Consider the following 16,653-nt stretch of genomic DNA (forward strand, 5'->3'; position numbering starts at 1 on the left):
TATATGTGTGTATATATATATACATTATTCTTTCAGGGACAAATATGTTCTCTTTTTCAAAAAGGTTTTGGCATTACAGTTGTTTTTTATGTTCTTGGTTCTGAAGTCTGGAGTCCATTAAGCTCATAGTGAGAAAACCAGGCAGTCGTCTGACTCTCTAGCTAGACTCGTGCAGAAGTCGAACCCCACGAATTCCTGCAGGGCTGACAAACATCAACAAAGACCCCTAGAGACACCAAAGGGAGGTGAGCAGTGAACTGAAGCCTCATTGTATTGGCTCATTATGGGGTCCTGCAGTGAGGAAGAAGCCATTTTGTAGCACCACAAGGTCAATATCTGAAAGCCAGAGCGATGGAAAGGATCAGCCATGAGATTTTTAATTTGGGAAAGCGTGGAGGGACTTTTCTAGTGAAAGACAGTCTGTGAATTCTAATGGACTTTAGGGATTGGGAGGATAAGATGTTGAGCTGGCAAATGTTGTTCTTAGATCTAACATAGTGGTAGCATTACTTGAACTAGAGTATATTTATTTAACAAATGTATTTTACACAAACATGGTATTGTACTGTATATTATTTCAAAACCTTTTTAAAGAAAAGTTAGTGGCATTTAATTTGATAAAAAATAACATGTTAAGGTTAAAACATTTTGGTTGAGTGATGATTCATAATTTCACAAGTTGTGATACTTTGGAAAGCATCCATGTACATATTCAAAATAGTTCAGTTTCAAAATAGCCAAGATTGCATACTATTTTCGCCGTTATACTTACACACAATATTATTTTAATGCAAACTAAATTTTTGTCACCCACTAAACTAGTGGGCAACAATAATGAAACCACTTCTTAGCTTTCGAGGCAACCACAAATAAGAACAAACAATTTATGCAGGGCTAAAATGAAAATCCTTTTTCCAAACAACCAACTGAAGAAGTGAATTTCTGTAAGCTCTACATCGGGACTCTTTCCCAAGAATTTCGGGTTTATTTCCAATAACAACTGAAGAAGAGAGCTGTCACATTCTATTACGGTGACCTCGATGATTCTCTGCCCTGTTCCCAATCCAGTGGTTTTCCATAACAATGCAATTTAGAGGGTGGAAAGCCAAAGGCGACAAGAATTTTTCCTCTTCAGTTAAAGCACAAAAGTTCTTTTGACAACAAACCTGTCAGTCTGGCTTGGTTGCAAGCAATTGACAAAATCTAACCTGTAACATAAAATATGTTTCATATGAGACAATGAGTTTAGTGCTGACAACTATTCTGTAACTTTAAAACCGTCTTTGAGAAAGTAGAGGAGCAAGATGAAGCTGGAACATGAATGGCATATATCAAATGTACAAAGACCTTTTTACACTTTGTCAAATCCGAGTACAAGTTTATAGTGGAAAACATACATAACAAATTTGGAAATCTTAAATTCTGACCCTCAGACGGAAAAGCATAGACATAGACATTTTTATAAAAGTCTATATTTTTATAAAAATATTTCACTCACAAACCAGACAAGGTATAGTCTCAGCATAATTAATTAATTTAATTATTGTCTCATGTTATGGTGAATTACTATGTTTCAGTGTCCTGACATCAAGCTCAATATGAATGCACTGAGAAATCTACACAGGGTTCTGGTCAGCTCTACTACTTTGTTTGCACATTTTACTGAATCATGACAGCCTAAATACAATGAACCATTTTCCATGCAATGCACTGAAATGATTATTTCCACTCTCTGCATACGGGCACCAGCGGTTATAGCTTATAGTCATTGGATGTTCAGTTTTATATCGTACATGCCATTGGCTCGCTGGCTGTCAGTCTGAAATGTTGCTGTCTGGGTACCATGCGGATTGTGCACGCGCAAATCAGCCAGGCACGTAACCTCCCAGAGACTGTCTGGAGTCTGTCTGAAACTGATAAAATTGGAGATGGAGTTATAATTCTCTGGCCACATGCATACGAAATCGTGAATTCGAAATGGGAATCTACAATCACTTTAAATCGCCAGAGCCACGACTGAATAACCACGCATAACAAAGTGATGTTTAGGGACACGCTTTGAAAGTTTTTTTTCCAATGTTTATCACCAGACAGTTCATTATTGCACAGGTAAGACAACCATCTCTCCAGCGCGAGACTTTTAAGTACAGAATCTCATAAAACGGTTAAATGTAGGGTAGTAAATTGACTGTTACGAGATAGAATTTCTATATGTCTAGGTTAAATATACAAAGTCCAAGTAGGCTACGCAAACATCATTACGTTGATGTTGACGTCATGTAAACTAATCAATTGTATTTCAAGGTACCTAGCATTCAGCACTGTGAGTGAGGGTCGACTATGAAGACGGCATTGTTTCCTCAGAAAATATTTTGTGCTCGTTCAGTTGCCTAACTGACTTTGTCAAGAGTAGAACATGACGCACAGTTCCTCGCGTTGATGACGTTTAACCCTTTGAACGTCACCTGGACATTCATGCTAACCTGTTGTTCATGAATAATAGATTATTGCTTGAAAGCGTTTTTAGAGCGCAATAAACTGCCAAATAAGGACAAGTTCTCGGATTTTGTATCCATATATGGCCGATTTAGGAAATTCACCGATATATTTTGAGGACTGTGAGAACGGTTTCGTATGATGGTGTTGTTATTATTAGGCTATAGGCTAATTGCCTGTAGTCATTGTTTGTTCAATGTTTGGTTACTCCTCAGGTATTTACTCTAGCTGGTCAGGTGTCTATTTAACAACATCTAAGAATGAGCCAAAGTGGAGCAGTTCAAAAGGTTGGTAAAAAACATTCAAAATGTAGACTATCCTAGTCGATACAGAACTATTAGGTTAAGTTAACTGTCTGATGGCACTCAAGGGTGTGATAAATATATAAAAAAAGATAACACAAAGAGTACCGTAGTACAACTAGTCAAGACATGAAGACATGGCAATGACAATGGTATTCAGTGTGAAAAATGTTTATATATCCCAAGCACTACTAAAAGCTCTGTTGTAAAACAAGTAAGTAAAAAAGTCAGGTTAGTCGAGATTGACTGACCTCACCCCACAGATCATATCACTATGATTAACTTATCTAGTGGAATTAGAAAGTAATATTAGGGCTTTAGGATTATTATGCAATAACCCAATATTAACCATCAACCAACCTATCCGTTTTCTTTTACGAGCAAATATAACAATGTTTTATGAAGGGGTTAAGGGTTCTATTAAAGGGTAAAGGGTTCTAATAAAGGGTAATGACTATGTGTCGCTGTACCTTTTTTTGCTGCCTCAGAGACATACTGTTGCCAGTGAACTAGACACCTTTGCTTTGTCACTGCAGTTGTCTACTGGCTACATAGTCACATGACTAGGGAACCACCCACCCACCCTCTCCTCTCTGTTAGGCAAGATGGCCCCTGCACGCTATAACATTGTTGTATACCATTTCTGGTTCAATCATACAGGTGTAATTTAAAGAAGCTAGTGAAACAGATCTTAGAGTACTGAAACGTAATATAACAATCCGAGACAGATCCGCTAAGACGTCGTCGTATTTGGTGAAATCCAAAATTGAACATTTGCTGCAAGCATCGTATCAAAATCCCTGCTTTGGTCTGCAGCCTGATTGTCTGTTATAAAATAGCGTTGGCCCCTTGTGTATTCATTCCCCATCACAAGCCAGTATTTCACTACATGCTGATATCCATGATAGTGTGGTGTAGTTACACGATCATTGCCACAATTAAGGAGTGATATAGAGCTTAGAAAATACACATTTTAATGAAAAATGTTGTCACCATATTGCATGCTTAGATAGCACATCCATTACCATTTTGTCCATAGTGCTGAAATCTGTCTGTTGTGGTAGAAGCATGTGTACATGCATTCTGTTGTGGTAGAAGCATGTGTACACGCATGCAGCTGAGCCTGTCTTATCACATAACCCTAACCAATGTGATATATGAACACATCAGCCTTACAGAGTACTAAACAGAGTGTACATAACATTCATCAAACGCAGACATAATGAGTCTAGGTATTAGTTCAGAGCAGACCACTTATTTAGATAATTAGATAAATCTTTTGAGACTTAAAAGCTTTTTGGGTGCTTTTACAGCCCCTTAGGGGAGTAGCCTGACAGTACAAGTCATTTTCAGTCTCTGACTGTGAAGTTTATCTGTTGATCTTATCAGTGACCAGCCAGGACAGATCTCTTCATTATCACCTGCTTAGTGCATCTTCACTTTCTGTCAGATTCCTCCTTCCACCTCACCTTGTGATGTTCCGTAATAGTTTTTGAGGGTTTTCAGAATGATAATTTTCTATGTAGCCTAAATCTGAGCACTGTATGCATGCCTTAACATCATTGCATTTGATCTTTTGTGGTCCAGACATCCATGTTAAACTTAACAAAATATTTTTACTTTGAAATGTATATTTTTCAAAGCATAATGAGAAACGAAAACATTGTTATTTAGAAGAAGAATAAGAAAATGTTTTTTGGGGCAACTTTGTTAGTTTTAGTCTAGGTCAAATTCACAATCTAGATAAAAAATTACGAAACTTATTCGAGAAGAGATGACTCCTATTATAGTGAGGTTAACCTGATAGTATCTTTTCCTTTTTTTACATATTCAGTGCCATTGATTTTCTGTAGAGTATAATATTGTTTACATCCATGTATAATACAATATCATGCACTATGTGACATTGAAAACCCCATTTGTAGTGTTTAATCTAAGCTTTTGAGATGTCGATTTTTGTTGGCTTGAAATCCATAAGTTGTGTTTTAAACTATGTCTATCTTTTCCAATTTCAGGAGGCCGAGAAGATGCAGCATACCATGACAGCTAGAAATACTCCTTGTCTCTGGCAATGTGTTCCCAATGTGTGTTCACGGTAAGATTTGTGTTGACCTGTTCGTTTAAGCACATTTGGGCATGTTTCAAATCAAGTGAAGAAATGCTTGGAATTTGCAAAAGTGTTGGGGAAAGTGAGCAAGTGCCCCGTGGGAAGAGGGGGCGTGGGGAGAGGGGTGGTGTGACTTTGTGCAGCAGATATTGATATTAACAGAAACTGAGCAGCAGCTTGCATCGTCAAATTTGATTGATAGGATGCTGAGATATGGCTTGACACTATTCAGGTCTGCCTTTTAATAAACCATGATTCTTGATCTCTTTACAAGATAATTAAACATGTGGATCTGATAAAGACCACTGGAGGCCTTGCTAGAAAGTGCTGAGGCAAGTGGTGTCAGAGGATTGTTGTGTCTCTCAACTACTAGCTCTGTATCCTCCATGCTGTTGTTGTACTGCTCACAGGCTGTGGCGCAAAGATACATCAAGACAGATTGCTTATGGTCTTAGTCATACAGCTGCTTGATATATTGTTCAACATTCTGAGAGGATCTCGGTGCTCATTGATATCAGCCTATATGGTTTAAGAATTTGGATTGAAAGCAGAGATGTGCACAATAGCGACACCAAGACTGCTTCTTTAAGGGCTGCTGTTTTCTGTACTGACTACGTAATGACGCAGTTCTCTGAGGAAACTGGGTGTCTCCATTCTACATTGGTGTGATATCATTTGAATCAAAGCCTTTTGCTGTATTTTAAGGGATTTTCTGGCAGTTGGCCAAACAGGGCCCAGTTGCTTGTTTCCCTCATGGCAACATAAGATTAGGTCTCTTTGTACAGCTGTGTCCCTTCGCTAGGCTTGGCTATCGATAACTCAAGACCAGCAGCCTCCATTTTATGTGGTAGGCGGTAGCAACACTCTAGGAAAGCTACTGGGATAGGCAAACTGTGTTGCGTACAAACCAGTAGGAACCAGAACTGGAAATATTGAATGTTACAGAGTTCTGTAAAGTATTTTGCCAGTGATCTAATACAATGTTTTTTATAGATTGTCCCTTACGCTTATAGAGATTAAAGAGGGCAACTATTCATTTTTGAACGAACCTCGGGCAGAAGTAATATTTTTAAATCCGTTATCGCCACAGTTTAAGACAGTCCACCACATTGGCCACTCATTTTAAAAATGAAAAAAACATCTTGTGCAAATTGTATTCAAATTTATCAATATTCAAAAGCATGTTTTATCATCACCGTTATGCATTGTTTAACATTGTTATAGTCCGAACCAAAAAGAATTACACTCAACAAAATAAAATGTACTGAATTAAATCTGAAAATGTTAATGTTTTTGTTTAGAAGGACTTAAAGTATAATAAAGTATATGTTTGTGGTATGACAATTACATCCTAATATCTGTTTTATCTAATAATTTAAAACAAATTAGTATTTGCATATGCAGTGTGCTTTGTTTCAATGTTCATTTGTGTATTAATCATCATTTAAGTTTTTTTATGGACAACAATGCACAATGGTATTTCATTATGATTGTTTTTTGGGTTAAACAATTTCGTAACTAGATCGTAATCGATCGGTTATTACTTTTAATTTCGTTTTTTTGTTTGTTATTTTGCTCTGCTCTTTTTATGGTAACCACCATACCGACTACGACTATCATCGCAGTCAACTGACATTATTTTTTATATTTTGTAATATATTTTTTAATATGCTTTGAAAAAAAAACAAAGACAAATAATAGTTGGTCAATACGCAAAAGGACGACCCATGCATTTAGAAGTAATTGAAGGTTAAGCATTATAAGCATTTTTGAAGTAAATCAAAATGTACAACTAATAATTTGGAGAGTTATGCTTGAATGTACAGTATTTACTTATCCTTAAGACGAATAGTTAGATTGTTTTGCTAATGCACAATAAAAACGAGTGTTTTGTCAACTTATTTTCCCCTGAAAATCAAATACAACTCTCAACTGTCTTCACACATGCATCACTTTCAGTCTATTTTCCTGAAAGTATATGAGGTCCAGACTAGCTGCAAGCTTTGTGTGTAATGAGTTCCTTTATCATTCTGAGGTTACAATGTGGGAGATTTTGCCAATGACCTTCCCTCTCTGAATACTGGTGTTGGGTCGAATGTTAATAAGTTCATGAAGGCCAAACTGTCTTTCCGACTCCCAACACAAGAATGGCTGTCAGAAACATGTTAAGCAGGACTGCTTCTTTCTTGCCACAACAGTAGGGAGAGGGAGCAAGCGAGAGAGTGAGGGTAGTGTGTGTGCTTGTGTGTATATGTGTGTGTGTGTGTGTGTGCTTGGGGTGGTGGTGGTGATGGGTGAAGAGAGGCAGAGGAAGAACCCTGCCTCATCTTAGGTCAGATTGCTTGCACTTGAGAATACTTTTTTTGTTCATCGAAACTTCTTGACCTTTCTACTGCAACAAATCAATGTAGAAATCCAGCAAACTTCATTGGTTCACCAACGAGTTTGCTCAAATATGTTTACGTTTTAATTTGAGTTGATAAGATTAATCCCCAAGTATAATGTTGCGACCAAATAAGGCACTGTATAACACATAACCTCCATCTTTGGTTATGGGGGATATGTAAAGTAATTGATGCGCGTTTGCATAATGAATTTAGAAATGCCAAATAATACCAATGTGTTTGCAGATTTGGGCTAAAGAATACATCAAAAATATGCTGACAAATGACTTTCAGTAACTGTTTCCATAACTTTCACATTAAACTGAGGTTTTAAGTCTGGCATTTGTGTGTCATACAAAAAAAAGCTGATCCATGCCAAATATGTTTTATGTTATTAAGTTACAGTTAGATTTCTCTCATGATCTGTAAAAATAATAATAATATTGAATTAAATCATTGTCATCTAACCATGAAATCAGTGATACCAGCACTTTGGTGTACAGATCTTTGATAACTTCCAGTACAATTTCCTCATCGACCAGAACATTTTTGGCCCATATGTTTGGACATCAGCATCATACCATCTAGGTCGCATGGAAGATTTCTAGTGTCTGAGACCAGATAGTCTGGTTACAGTAAGGTACACCTTCAGCCCCTGTAGAACAATGGAAAAGCAATCATGACTTTGAAAGCAACACTAACATCTGGTAGTTTTATTACATTTTACTCAGAGGTTGCTTCAAGGGAGCACTAGATGACCAAAACGGTATAGTTTTGCTGACAAGTAGGAATTTGTGATAGTTTGAAGGTCAGCTCATGGTATTGACTTTTTTAGCTCAACGGTAAAAGCATGTATGCTTTGTTTTTGATGATTGTTCAATTGTTTTTTTGTTGAAGTGTCGTTGTAATGTGGTTGGGTTTTAAGACGTTCACACACATCCTGCCCGTCTCGCCCAGCTGTGTAATACTGACAGCTTCCAGCCTATTCTCTTATTTCAATGAAAATATTTTCAGCCAATGCCTTTCAAATGAGGTATTCATCTATGAAACCCCAACTAGTGAATGGAAAAAGATGCCAGTGACGGTTTAACTGAATGTTGCAAAACCTTTGAGATAAAACCGAGTGGAAATACTTGATGGGGTGGCGTTAACCTGTTGAGCAACTTGGCCAAAAAAACTTGAATACCTGCCATCTTATATTTTCTTATATCTTTTTACCCCTCCATTCCACTGTTGTAGTTTTAACAGGTCTTAAAGTGAACACTTAGACAGTTCTAATGTTGAGCAAAAGAGTACCATTAAGTTCTTCATCATTTGATAGAACATTATAAGGCATCCACATATGGAGCGGCATGGCGAGTTGCAATACATTATCAATAAAAATTCAGGTTTGGGGGAGGAGCCAAGGGGACGTGAGGAGCATCGCGGCACGTCTAATTCATGCGTTGAGGGGCATAAAAAAAAGTCTAGAAATATTCCACTTTTTTGTGACGCTGGGACACCTAAACCAATCCACTAGCTACTTTGCTGTATGTATCTTCCAACTTTGTCAACACCCACACAGAGCGTTGAATTGGTATCAGCATAGCGTTGCAGAGTAAGGAATCCACATGCCGCGCCACTCCATATGTGAATGCCCTAGTCTTGCAGAAATGTTTTTTTGTAGACTGTTTTTCTTCAATGTAGACCTCACTAGGTATACCTTCCTTTTTTGCACAATGTGACCTTTAGTGAAATAAGACTCAAAGGCAGACTTAGAACCAGTCGACCCAGCGGAACCTCTTTGCTAGAGAAACATGCACCATAACTAATTGGTCAATCTTACCTCTCTCTAAGGTGGAAGAAATTATTTCGTAAACAGGGAATATGTGGGTTGATGAGTAAATTCCCACCTTTTCCAAACTGCAGTACCCTAACAAGTCTCTCAAGACCATTAAAGTGTATATTTCACATCTCACAAATATTTTTCAGACCAATTTTAAACAGAAAAATATGATCATTGAAAGGAGAAATGCTAACCGTACCATGTCTTTCCTGTCACACAATGGTGTGGAAAGGTCAGGCCTAATGAAGTCAGAGGGGTGACCCTTAGTATTCAGTGACTTTGCATGGGCTTCCACCCCAGCCAAGGAACCATGCCAGTTAATCCTCTTTTGATCCTAATTGATAGGCAATAACATGATCCTTATCCAGCAGCTTTGTTTTGTCTTCCGCAACCCTCTCATGGAGTGTCAGTGACATTAGGTGTGAAAGCGTTAAACCAAATGTGAAATTGATATTTCTCATGTTTGTTCACTTAAACCTTACTGTTTTTGTTACACCCGCAAGAAAGTCCTCAGTATGCACTCCTTACCGTTTGAGGCTCTTTACAAGACTTAGCTTATGACCCCCAGAATCCTACTGTGAACTGACCAGTGAAAGGCCAAGTTAAGTTTTTGTGTTGAAACTCTTTCATCTTCATCGCTATCTTAAAGGTGATTATACTATCAGCTAATCACCCACTTAAAATATCTAACCAGTTGCTGTGTTGGATGCAACAAACCAAGGGTGACATACATTCTGTATGCATGCCTCCAAGATGGTCACTTTTCTTGAGTGACCTTTACACATGCTTCGCCTTAGGAAATACATTTATTAGTAAAAATGTGTCTTCAAATAGTTTGTTTGTGCTAGGATCTGTAACCGAGAATGTTGGATGACCTGAATGTGCTTGGCCTCATTGCTTTTCTATCTTTAGTTTCTGTCTTATTCATTTTTCTACATATGTTTATCAAATCAAATCAAATCAAATCAAATTTATTTGTATAGCCCTTTTTACACGCAAGCATGTCACAGAGGGCTTCACATGCGCCCATAGAACTGCCCCTCAACCAACCTAAACCCTCAAGGAAGACAAGGAAAAACTCCCAGAAAACTCCCAGTTTATGGTAGACTGCATTCCTTCCACATATTATTTTTCTTTTTACCCTTTCGCTCCCCCTTAATGTCGTTCCTTGTTGTTTGGTGTGCCTATTGTTAATGACTATGGGCACTTTCATTAACTTCAGGATTGTAGGCAAACACAGATGCCAAGGAAACCACAGGCTATGTCTTGGGATAGGCGTTATGCAAGGCCAGGTTTTATCAATCCAGACAGCTTAACATTTTTTTATTACTGCTAAGCTTTATACTGTCACTTTTATCAAGAATTGTCCAATAAAATAATGGCCATCGAAATGCTTACAGGGTTTGTCGAACTAAAGTTGAAAGAATACTGTAGTTGGGAGGAACACATGTTTGGATAAGCTGCTTTTTTGCCCCAGTCTCCTCAGCAGCACACCAGTATCACAATTAAGAAGCATGTTGTTTCGCTAGTGTGCTCAGTAGTGTGAAACAACACACTTTGGCTGGGAAATGCCAGGTGTCGTGTCTGTTCTTGTTCGCTTCACACAGTGACTTGAGACCCTCCCTGGAACGCCATTCTCAGGTCTCCTTAGGATTGAAAGTTATTTCCAGCTTGTTTGTTACCATGAGTAATGAGTGAACCAGAAGACCTGGTAACATCATTGGCTGCTCAGAGGAGATTGGGATGGAACAAACACTAATTAAGGATCGTAAGAAACTGCAGAATGGGACCTCGCTCATGTACCCCACTTGACTGACGACACCTGCCCTCTTCACGCCACACTCCCCAAACTTGTCCCAGAACAGAAACACAGAGTTGGTTTCTGCCAGTCAACCTCTTATTTAACTCTTAAACAAACACACGCATTTAGACACACGTACAAATGGATTGGAATGGTCACAATACCGTTTGGTATTAAGATGTTGTTTTCAAATAAGTCATCAGAAGTCTGGGAATGAACTGATTATCTTAGATTTAAAGACTTAAGTTTAGACAATTCCTCAAATCTCAGAATGGTGCTGTGGACCCTGAAGGATTATTTGGACGATGGTATTCATTTATATGTTTATGCTGATGTCTGTGTTTACTTGTTGTTTTATACAGTGGGTAGTCCAATCAAATAAAGAAACCAGTTAAATGTACCCTTACTGTGATTAATGACAACTCCAGAATGAAGGGTAACAAAAACATAGCTAAAATATGATTTTAACAACACTAAAAGTAAGGCTAAAGTAATGTGAATTGTACCTTGATAGAGTTGTGTCTGAACCATGTAACGTGTCTATCATGACCCAAAAACTGTATTTTACATCCAAAAGATCTCCTTTTTTCAAGTTGTGTATAGCTTAATTTAAAAAATGCAGGTGCCATAATGGAAACACAATACAAAATACCAATGAGATGTCCACATTTAGTGGAAGGTAGGGTGGGCACTCTTTTTTCTGCACAGAACCTTGACTCATTCAAAAAAGAATGGGAAAAAATGACTTTGATGGTCTTACAACTGAATTTTAATAATGGCCCCGATACATACTATTTCATAAAAAAGAATTGTCACATGATTCTGTACAAAGTTATTTAGGAAAAGTACGAAATGTTTACAAAATTCTTGATTAATAATGAATTCATTGTTAACAAATGGGAGAAGTGGTGCTTAAGAACCAACATTTCCATTTTGCCAGTGGTTTTCTATAGTTATGCACAATAACCAATAACTAAAAATCCATTTTAGCATAAAACATCCGGCTTGATTCCAGGCTTTGATGCAGATACCCTGCAAACTAGCTTTATTTGCCAATGCAGATTGGGTCCCAATCTCTGCGTGAATGTGCGAAGCTTACTGTATGTTTGCTTATCTGTCCAGCCATCCCATCTATTCAAATAGCATCCCTTTAATTACAGCGCAGCGAGGCTGCTCGCCTGGCTTATTCTCTTCCTGGGACCTTTTTTCCTTCTTCTGGGACCAGATGGCGGAGGGGCACGGAAGCTCTTCTTTTGTCTGAACCCCCCTGTGAAAGAGTCTCTCCTCCCTAATGTAATCAGTGGCACCGGAAGGGTCCATTCTGGGCTGTGAAAGGAGACAATTGGGTCTGGACACATCCAGATTACAGAAACGCAGAGTTCATCTTCCCGGCCCTGCCCCCTCTGACCAAGGCCCTGGCACAGAGGACCATCAGCTTTGATCAGCAGAGGGTGGAGGCGGTGATCCGACCTCTCAGGGCTAAAGGCCGCCCCCCTGCCCTGTTTACCCTGTACTTGGCTGCTGTTGACACCTCCCTTCCGGAAAGAGCACCGGGGGGGCGGGAGGGGGGGGGGAATGGTAGTGGTGTGTGTGTGTGTGTGGGGGGGGTTCTAAGGGGATAGATGGGAGTGTGGGGGGGTACCATGACCTGTCTAGACACCGTTGCCTGTTTCTATGGTGTTGCCAAGGAGACATGATGAACTCTGACCTTAAATGTAGTTGGTTAAGAGTCACTCTGGTCATCCAAGGGGATTTTTTTTTTCTTTTTCATTTTGGAGGAGTTCGGCAGTGGGGAGAACAGGCGGGGGTATGGATGTTACCCATATAATACACTGCCTCCTGGAAAGGACAACTACGATGAATCTATTGACAAAAGTTTTTTCTAAAGTTTTTTAACATTTTTATTTTGCATTTTTTTTCAACAAACTTCAGGAGTGTATGTAACTTAGATCATTATATCTACATTATATACTGTATACGCTGTATATATATATACACATTTAGGGCCTGGTTGTACACACATGGCTCATTTGTGTTAGGACATGGAAATACATATTTGTTTACAGATTAAGTGCTTGCTTGGCAATATATTTGGAAGGAATTACGTTTTGTTAAAAAGATAGTGATAGATAAAGGAAAAAACTATATAAAAGGTTTTTGGCTGGATTTCTTTCTTTTTTACATTTTAGAATTGGATCATCCTCTGACATCAAATCATTAAGTCAGTAAGTAATTACTGCAATTGATATTAATGTGGCCTTTTGATCTCAAAATTGTAAATATGCTCAGGAAAATCTGTTGAACAGTTTTGCGCTGTTGTATTATTTACATACCTCACAAAAATGGTAGTTGTGATCTTAGTTAACATTTTTGATTGTACAAGATTTATGTGTTCTGTATTCTTGAGGAATTGTTCATCTGATAAATCAATCTGTTGAAAAGTATAGATTCATACTTTAAAATAGGTTTATGTTGAGAGCCTTGCAATTCCTTGCAAAGGCTTTTTTGAGCAATAATGGTAATGATCATTTTCAATAGACTGAAAATCATGTATTTAGAGATAAGAACTGCTATGACTAAATATTATTTAAGAGATAACATTTTAGGAATGTTGACATTTGTTATATTAATGATATACTGATTTTTAGGTGTTTTGTCCTTCATGCAATTACATTTACAAAACATGACTGCATTATATACAACTATCAATAAACCTCAACAAAACATTACAAGGGTTTTTTCGACATGTCGTATATTTTCCAGATTCAGTGAATTAGTATCAAGTATTGAATAAAACTCAATATGAAAGACCCTTAGAGTCTCAAGCAGCAATATGTTTGTACAGTCTTTGATGGTGCAAGGACACCCGCATCATCATGCAGACAGAAGCAGGAAACGGCAGATGTTGATGTTCCTGTGGAGAGGGTGTAGTGGTTCCACCAACATGGCCGCCGCTGCCACCCCACCCTCTTGCCTGCCACTCAGAAGTTAAAATGGCAGCATGCAGCAAAGTGAGTGAGTGAGGGGGGGATGGGGGTGTAGGGGAGGCGCCGACCACTGCTGTGTGGTATGGCATACTCCACTGAACCATACCCTTCCCTCCTAACACCAGGTCCAATCACTCTGTATTTTCTAAGTCATTGATGAAAACTATTGTGAGGATAGCACAGGTTGAAGGTTCTGACATAGGTAATGGGTAGTTCCCTTTTAGTGTGTGCCACCATTTTCTCCATTAAACTGAAGGCACAATGAGTGGTTGAAGGCACAGGGGCTTCTTCATGGGATTGGAGTAGTATAGATGTATATACAAGATGGGCGGTGGAAGACCAAATAAAGCCTCAGGATTGGTTAATAGGGGTGCCATTCAACAAATACAGCTCAATAATGGATGTTTCGCGTGTAAGCAAGAATGCATACGATGCTGTATCATTGGAAACAGGTTTATCTCTTTATCTTGTTTTTACAATCAGCACTCTCAAATAAGACATTACTGTGATGATTTGCCTCACAAAGTTCTATGTGACAGATTTATCTCCACTCATTTTACGTTTGGTGTTAGAGGAGATTTGTGCTGTATCACAAACTAACATTTAGTTATGGCTCCACGTTTATCATGTGTGAGATTGCGTGGCCATTTTTATTCTGCAGTATCATGCATCCAACCATCTCTTCTCCCATTGGTTCACAATGAAGGCTGGATGATTTGTATTCCAATATGCTTTGTAGAATCCCTCAGAGAAAGTATACCTTTTTGATACAGGAAGGGCATTTTGAGACATGTGCAATATGAACTGATTACATAAATATTAAGCACCCAGTTAAACAGCTGAATATGTTTACTTGTTGGCATGTACACCAAATGATGTTCCAACAGAACGATAAGACCCAGTTACTTTAACTGAACTATTTTCCAATAATTCTGTAGCATGCAACACCAAAGATGGTTTGGAAATCATAATTTTGGACAGTGTGGAGTCTCAAGCTTTTCCAGAACTGATAAATAGTTGTCATGTCATGGCAAAACATTGTGCGCAAAACAAAAGGCAAACGCCCTTTGAAAATCATAATTTTTGACAATGCGGTCTCTCTTCTTTTTTTCATTCAAAACTGAGTTCAGTAATGAAGGCAAAGACAATAATTGTGGGATCTAGCCATAGAACACACTAGAACAGTAGATAGAGGCATTGAAACAAAACCATCTATTTTAGGCTTTTCTGCCTATGCTGTAGGTATGACATCCACCCATTGGCTCACCCAGCATATGTATGTGTGTCTTTCTTTCCACAGTGAGAAGAGATAGCGGCGGGTCTCCACAAGGAAGATGTCACGCCGAAGACGGGTCCGCACGATGATGTTGCGAGTGTCAGCGCGGCGTCGGGGGTTCTCTCTATGTGCCTTTCTCGACCATGACGCGTTACCATAGAGGGTGAGTGACAGGCCAGTCCCCAGAGAGAACAGGGGGTCTGAGGTGAGTCGGATGTGGCCTTGACCCTTTCTGGCTTTGTGTGCCTGGCAACAAAAACACACACGCATGGTAAAAAAAGACAGATATTACATGAATGTGCTTGGCACCATATTCTGGGGAATTCACAATTCACAAAAGGGCATGGTCAAGAAAAACTACTTTTCATTTCTCTAGAAAAGGATGTGAAATCCCACGTGGAAATTGACACCTCATTTTCTCTACGCACATAAGAGAGTAGCCATATCACTAATTGTTTTGGTAAATTACGTTTAACAAGGAAACGGTTCGTGGCTCGTCACTTTTCTTATTGTTTACAGTTTCAGATCTGTAAACTGTAATGCATATGTCCAAGAGGCTCTCTGCATAACCAGACTACAGATCAACTTTTGGGGATTGTAGCTAGGGCTGGGATTTCATTTAATCTGCATAGTAGAATTTACATACCGGACGGAAAATATCTAATAAAATCCCAACATGGTTGCACTGTAGGCTTTGCACTGAGGGTGACACTCCTGGGTTTTGGTGGACATGGGACACAGATTGCATGTTAACACATAACAGTGCTAAGGTGAGTTTGATGGAACGCCAGTCTCGCTCAGATTTTTTGGGCTCATAATAATGTGTCGGTACAGAACCTTTTGCTTGCCATATGGTTTGGAGTTAATTCTATTCGTCATTAGGTGGACCAAAAACATTTATAGTCAAGGTAATATGTTGGCAATCATCACATGTTTATAGATCCCAGCCGAAACTTCAGTTTGTAACTGCATAAATATATTTCAGTGAGTTAATACAAACATTTAATTTATAAATACGTGCATCACGGTTGTATTTGGATCCTCGAAATGATGCATCGTAAAGTTGGTTGTGATACTTATTTGGGCATATACAGTAACGGGTGGAACATTGAAAATAGAAGTTAACTATGTTTAAGTCCTGTTGATCAAGGTACATATCAACATAAACACAAGTACAATTCATTGTAATGGGTGACTTTCTGTTTAATGCGGTCATTCAAATTAGTTTTCACAACGGTAAACTAAAAAAATAAACATGAAATACAAATATTACCATAATTTTTTCAAGATGTCTATTATTGATATACTTATGCTACATAAGAGAATACTTATGTCTACACAAGGATGTAAAATATTCTGTTGTTTAATAGAATCTGTATAGTTTTAATACAGTTCCAATCAATGATGCATCCACTGTGATACTGATTACTAACTGAGTTGACTCTAAATCTGAATCTGGTTACTAATTGGATGAA

General features: G+C 38.4%; 1 long non-coding RNA gene across 1 annotated transcript in view; it reads left to right on the top strand.

The window, feature by feature from the left end:
- The first annotated feature begins 1,865 nt into the window (after positions 1-1,865).
- Positions 1,866-16,653, top strand: part of LOC124470543 — a 28,148-nt gene continuing 13,360 nt past the window's right edge. The window contains exons 1-4 of the long non-coding RNA XR_006956419.1: positions 1,866-2,109; positions 2,712-2,783; positions 4,814-4,893; positions 15,203-15,341. This is a non-coding gene — a long non-coding RNA (uncharacterized LOC124470543). The remainder of the gene's footprint in view (positions 2,110-2,711; positions 2,784-4,813; positions 4,894-15,202; positions 15,342-16,653) is intronic.

Source organism: Hypomesus transpacificus, chromosome 8 (genome assembly GCF_021917145.1).
Source record: "Hypomesus transpacificus isolate Combined female chromosome 8, fHypTra1, whole genome shotgun sequence".
Lineage (NCBI taxonomy): Eukaryota > Metazoa > Chordata > Actinopteri > Osmeriformes > Osmeridae > Hypomesus > Hypomesus transpacificus.